Below are 6,672 nucleotides of genomic sequence, written 5' to 3' on the forward strand. Positions count from 1 at the left end.
TGAAATATATATTACTTAGTTATGATAACATATATAGTTCTGAAATATAAATTACTAAGTTATGATAACATATATAGTTCTGAAATATATATTACTAAGTTATGATAACATATATAGTTCTGAAATATAAATTACTAAGTTATGATAACATATATAGTTCTGAAATATATATTACTTAGTTATGATAACATATATAGTTCTGAAATATAAATTACTAAGTTATGATAACATATATAGTTCTGAAATATAAATTACTAAGTTATGATAACATATATAGTTCTGAAATATAAATTATTAAGTTATGATAACATATATAGTTCTGAAATATACATTACTTAGTTATGATAACATATATTGTTCTGAAATATAAATTACTAAGTTATGATAACATATATAGTTCTGAAATATAAATTACTAAGTTATGATAACATATATAGTTCTGAAATATAAATTACTAAGTTATGATAACATATATAGTTCTGAAATATAAATTATTAAGTTATGATAACATATATAGTTCTGAAATATATATTACTTAGTTATGATAACATATATAGTTCTGAAAAATATATAACTAAGTTGTGAAACATATATAGTTCTGAAATATAAATTACTAAGTTATGATAACATATATAGTTCTGAAATATATATTACTTAGTTATGATAACATATATAGTTCTGAAATATAAATTACTAAGTTATGATAACATATATAGTTCTGAAATATATATTACTTAGTTATGATAACATATATAGTTATGTCTATGGCGTCTTGTCCGGTCAGGCCTTGCCTTGCATGGAATTTCGCAAGAAACTCAAAACATTATATGCCAATCCTGGCGAATTTCAACATCGAAACAATATGACACATACCTTGAAAAATGGATCAACTTTTGTGGTAGATGGAACAGTGATCCCTTATCATCTTCTCTAAGTTGTGTGCTTGATTTTTTTTGTTAGCTTGTACAAAGAAGGACTGGGATATAGCGGATTAAATACAGCCCGTTCAGCATTGTCTAGTGTTGTGTTGTTAGACTCTGATTATAATGGAACTTTGGGAAAACATCCCTTGATATGCCGTTTCCTAAAAGGAGTCTTCGAATTGCGTCCAGCACTTCCACGTTACACCCATACAACTTTAAAACCAGCATCAAAATCAACTATAGCTCGTTGGATTCGTGAAATCTTGGCTCTTGCTGGTATTGATATTCAAACTTTTCATGCACATAGTGTTCGTTCTGCAGCAACTAGTGCTGCCTCAAGAAAACAAATTCCTATAGATGTGATTCTTAATTCTGCTAGTTGGAAAACTTCGTCAGTTTTTCGGAAGTTTTATAATTTACCTGTAACGCACACAAGAGATACATGTTTTGCTGATGCATTATTAGATATAACTGACAGAAAAGTTAATATTTTTAGTTTATATTTACATTTGAGTTTTTTGAGATTATTGATATTGAAGAATGTTCAGATAGAACATAATGTTTTCATTAGAACTGTTAATTTTATTATGTTAGTTAATAATATATAAAGCTTTTGTTTACATTGAATTTATTTATTTATACATTTTCTGCTAAGCTGTGGTCATGTCTTGCTTTGAAATCTCATGAAATCCCGTGACTGACTGATGATGTAATAAAATTTAAAAATTAAACGAGACTTACCTGTAAGGTGATGTTTGATTGTAATTATATTATGTCATCAGCAGTCATGAGGGATTACATGCTCTCCCATTCTTAATTTTGGTGCTTATTTTTTCCCTACCCTGGTAAATTCTTTGTTGACGTCATGAGCCCTTTGCTTTGAAACCTGATGACCACGTGACCAAGCCTCTCTCATGTCATCCCTCATGACTGCTGATGACATAATATAATTACAATCAAACATCACATAGCTAGCTATTCAACCGACTGAACAAACACGAATCGATAGGATGGTACAATCATAAAAGATAGCTTGCCAGCCAAGGTAATATAGGCCCACTGGCAGCTTTGATTTTGAATAAAAATATTTAGCAGTACAGTAACAATCACCAGTATGAAATATTCAACCTTCAGTCATACACTTCTTTTGAACTCTTTAGGGCGATACTGAATAATATAAGTTATTGCCCTTGTTCTTGAAACGTGTTCAAGTTTCGTTAAAATCAGTCAAGAATTGTGCCTTCTAGAGTGTTTACAAGCTAAAAATTGAACGCGTTTTCAAGAACAAGGGCGATAACTCAATCTCAATATTTTTTCTATTCTTCTGATTTTCAATAGGGTTCATCCTTGGTTGATTACGAACACTCACACCAAGTTTCCTCCAAATCCGTCAAGAATTGTGACTTGTAGAGTGCTTACGAACTAAAAATCGAACGCGTTTTGAAGGACAAGGGCAATAACTCATATTAACTATTTTTTCGATTTTATCGATTTTCAATAGGGTTCATCCTTGGGTGGTAATAAACGATTCAAGCAAGTTTCGTCCAAATCTGTAAAGAATTGTGACTTGTAAAGTGTTTACGAGCAATTCTGAACGGACGGACGGACGGACATGGGCGTATAATAATGACAATTTTGATATATAAGGGAGGTTACTGATGCAAATATTTTTTGCAGATTCCGAGTTGAGCTCGAGTTATCGTCAATATTTTACTTTTTATTCTTTATTATTTTTTATTCATATTGTTGTCAGAGTACCTAGCAAAAATTGTAATACTGTAATACATTGGGTCAGACATCGCAGATCGCGGAATTACAAGCTAAAATTTAACGCGTTTTCAAGAACAAGGGCAATAACTCATACTAATTTTTCGATTTTTCTGATTTTCAATAGGGTTCATCCTTGGGTGATTACAAACAACCATACCGTGTTTCAAGAATTGTTCCTTGTAGATTGTTTACGAGCAATTGTTGAGGGACGGACCGACGGACATGGGTGACAGCAATATATGCTCCACATTTCATGTGGGCGTATAAAAATTATAGAAATATCTGATGACAACTCGACATACTCTTGTGATGACAACATAATACGTCACATGTGAAAAACTTTAAACCCAGGAGTAGTACTAGGTATAATGTTATCTTCACCCGCCTATTAGTAAAGAATTGTGTACCGATATCTGATTTGATCTCTACACCTAAATGTTACTTTAGTTTACTCAGCTTGCGATCAAAGACAAATTCTAACAAGATTAATATGTGTGTAAACGAAGATGACCGGCATGTAATTGCGATGAGGGAAATATTTGGCAGGACAGCAGCATAAAGTGTACATTTTTCAATTTGATAGATTGATGCATCAGTTTATTGTTGTATCGGAATTTTTTATCACATTTTCCACATCAGTCCCTCTCCTAACCTTCATCATTGACAGGGAGAGGTAAGGTAAAAAAAATACCCTTGGAATCTATGCTAGTTACTAGTCTGGACCTGGGCCCCGTTTCACTAGATCTCAGTTTATTGTTGTATCCCCCCACCCCCCACCAACCTTCATCATTGACAGGGAGAGATCAGGTAAAAAAAAAACCTTGGAATCTATGCTGGTTACTAGTCGGGACCTGGACCTTCAGGTTAACAATCATTTGTCTAAAGTACTGAGCAACCCATGCCCTAATATTTTGACAAACCCTTATAGTAATAATACAGTTATATCATAATACATGTGCTTTAATCACAAACATATTTTTTCTACAACAGTATCGCCATCTGATGGGCCTCTTTCGAAATTGTCAGGAAGGTTGTTCTGTGTATCGTTGAATAAATAACAGCGTGTTTCAAGTTTAACATAACTCAACATTGTGCATTCATTCATCTGGTCACACTTTTCTGTACATTCATTTCGATCTGCACCCAAATATCCCCAGATGACTGGTGATGGATATTGAAAACACAAACCATTTATTACAAACGTACTGGCTATCGGCTATCGACACTAGCTGCGTTCAAGTATTGAGGACGTATGTATGTGTTATTACTATATTCGTAATAACATTCTGAAACATAAATTACTTAGTTATGATTATTTTTTTTTTGTAAAGAAGTTATTTCCTAGTGGAATTGTAAGACCACAGACTGACTGAAAATTAAAATGGTGCCAATCAATGCTCCATGCTCAATGTTTGGAAAACCTCTTTACATTCTCATTAACCACCTAGGTCGAAGTCAATAATTTGTCTATATGATATCATTAAGTTATGACTGGTTGTAGTTTTATAGATAAATGGAATGCTGAGTTGATGAATCACTTTTCGAAGCACCTGATGATACTTCTCTTTGGAGGAGTCCACTACTATACAACTTCTATTCTCGATTTTGCCATACTTTGGACTAGATTTTGATTAACGGAATTGTCTTGCTTGTACTGAGTTTTATTCCTAGTGAAAACAGAAGTATACGAAGTTAGCATGACTTCATAACATTTCTCAACCTTAAGCTCATGTGTTCAAACTATTGGATTTGAGATGATAGTGAGACAGGCCTTACTCACTTTTCAAGAAAACTTGATGCCCGTATGACATTTGGTTTTTCAACTCAACATTCCATTAGGCGAATCCACATAGCTAATATTTTTTTAAGAATATTTCAAGCTATGAATTCAAGTATTGATATAAACTATACCTGGAGGTTTACAAAATGGTTCTTGATACTTCCATGTTCCATCTACACATTCCATACCTTGCTGCATCTTGTATCCCTTTTCACATGTTATTTCAACATTTCCACAGTCTTCATTGAAAATGGCGTTGGTAACATTAGGATGGGTCAAACAATCTGTAAATTCCATTTTGTTATTATCATTTTTTCAATTCTATACGATGTATTTCTGCTCTAAACACGACAAAATATTGACTATTGGTCTGTTTTCTCAATATTTCTAAAGTTGAAGAATAGATAGACTCGCCCATTAATATTCAAGTTCACATATATTTTAAATAGATTTAAAAACTTGACTTCAGATAGAAAGCAGAATACGTCAAAATACCATAAGATAATAAGTAAGAATATTTACCAGCATCAATGAGATTTATTGCTGTTACGGACAACAACACTACGAAGCATAATAGGTTCTTCATGGTTCTAACGTTTGCAATATCAAGACTCTTTGATACACTGTCAAATGTTAGATTTGATGGAGAAATTTATACTAAATTCAAAGCCTCCTACCGGACAGATGTTGACTTAATCATCGTAAATCGATACTTTATACCCTACTTTTTTTAAATTTAAAATATCTTTTTATTTTAAAGCGTGATTGCCTAAATTACCAAAATGTTCAATACGTCAAATAGTAGAATCAATTTGTCTTCAAGCCCCCGACAAAGGAAGGGTTTAGATGTTAAGGTTCAAAGTCGGTATGACGTCATTTTACATCAGTTAGTTTTCTTTGGTTGAAGCATAGAGTTATAAATAGAACTAGAGGAAGTAGTATGACGAAGCGTCATGGTCCACCAATGGGAAATGAAATGAAATGAATGGAGTTTTACGTCCTACTTTTCTGCACCATGTGGGCAGAAGAAGAATGGCAACACCATGCAGTCTGCAATGAGGGAAGTTTTGCTAGGACAGCGGCATTAGCCTGTTTTTTTTTCGATTCCCAACTGTCGAGGGATCTTTAACGTGCACAGCCTTTAGCACACGAGGCCTTGGTTTATTGTCCCATCCGAACGACTAAACGCTGTTTCCAGCCTCGTACCTGCATCACTGACAGGGGGAAACCGGGTTGAAAAATCCGAAGGTATTATCTCGACAGCTCCTACTACAATCCGTATAATTCTTGCAAAGACATGTCATGCATCGTTAAATGAGAAATTAAATAAGCTTTTTAATGCTGTTTTCAAATAAGTTTTATGGATATGCGTTTCCCAGAAATTGCAGGTTCAAGTTGAAAATCTCTAATTTCGACTTACTGTTAAAATGTGTGCCCAACGGGGAGCTACATGGAGTGATTTGGGGTGATATTTGGGGTGACCAACTGGGCCGAGTCCAGACCGAGTACGGTTCTCTTCAAGTGGGCTAGTTTTTATGGCTGTCTAAACGCGGCGTATGCCGCTCCCCGGGGAAATTTTGAGAATCAGACCGTAGACACCAATTCCTGAGCTGAGACATGACATTTTCTGTTGAAATAGTTTTAGTGATGAATCGTTGTTTGTACCTTATAATTATATTTGGCTTTATCAAATGATTCCTCTCCCAGCACTGTGGTATGGGTGGGGTCGACGGTGCTGGGCCCCAGCAAATTAGAATTGAGCCAAAGCGCGAAATCACACGGAAAAAAAGATATTAATAACACGATAAATAGGTCACATAATAGGTGGTTAAGAGAGAAGTACGGTAAAATGGATTTATAGCTGTCTGGATAAGACATTTACTGGTGAAAATTGTGATTGTTCGGTGATGAATCGTTATTTTCACCTACAATATGGTAATTTGAATCAGTATTAATATTCGAGGGGTGGGGATGGGCGAGGTTCTGCCAAGGCCCGTAGATAGTCCCTGGTCCTACGGGGGTCTAAATTTTATCAAGGAGGGGCTCTACTATAATATTTCAATCGATCTGCCTGAGAAACAACTTTTTCTGATTAAATATCGGAGGCTAAATACATGTAAAAATATATAATGTCCACTTAAAACGATCTAAAAATGCAAATGAAACGAATTTCTGACATTTATCATTTCAATGGAATTC

The sequence above is a fragment of the Lottia gigantea genome (assembly GCF_000327385.1).
Source record: "Lottia gigantea unplaced genomic scaffold LOTGIsca_44, whole genome shotgun sequence".
Taxonomy (NCBI): domain Eukaryota; kingdom Metazoa; phylum Mollusca; class Gastropoda; family Lottiidae; genus Lottia; species Lottia gigantea.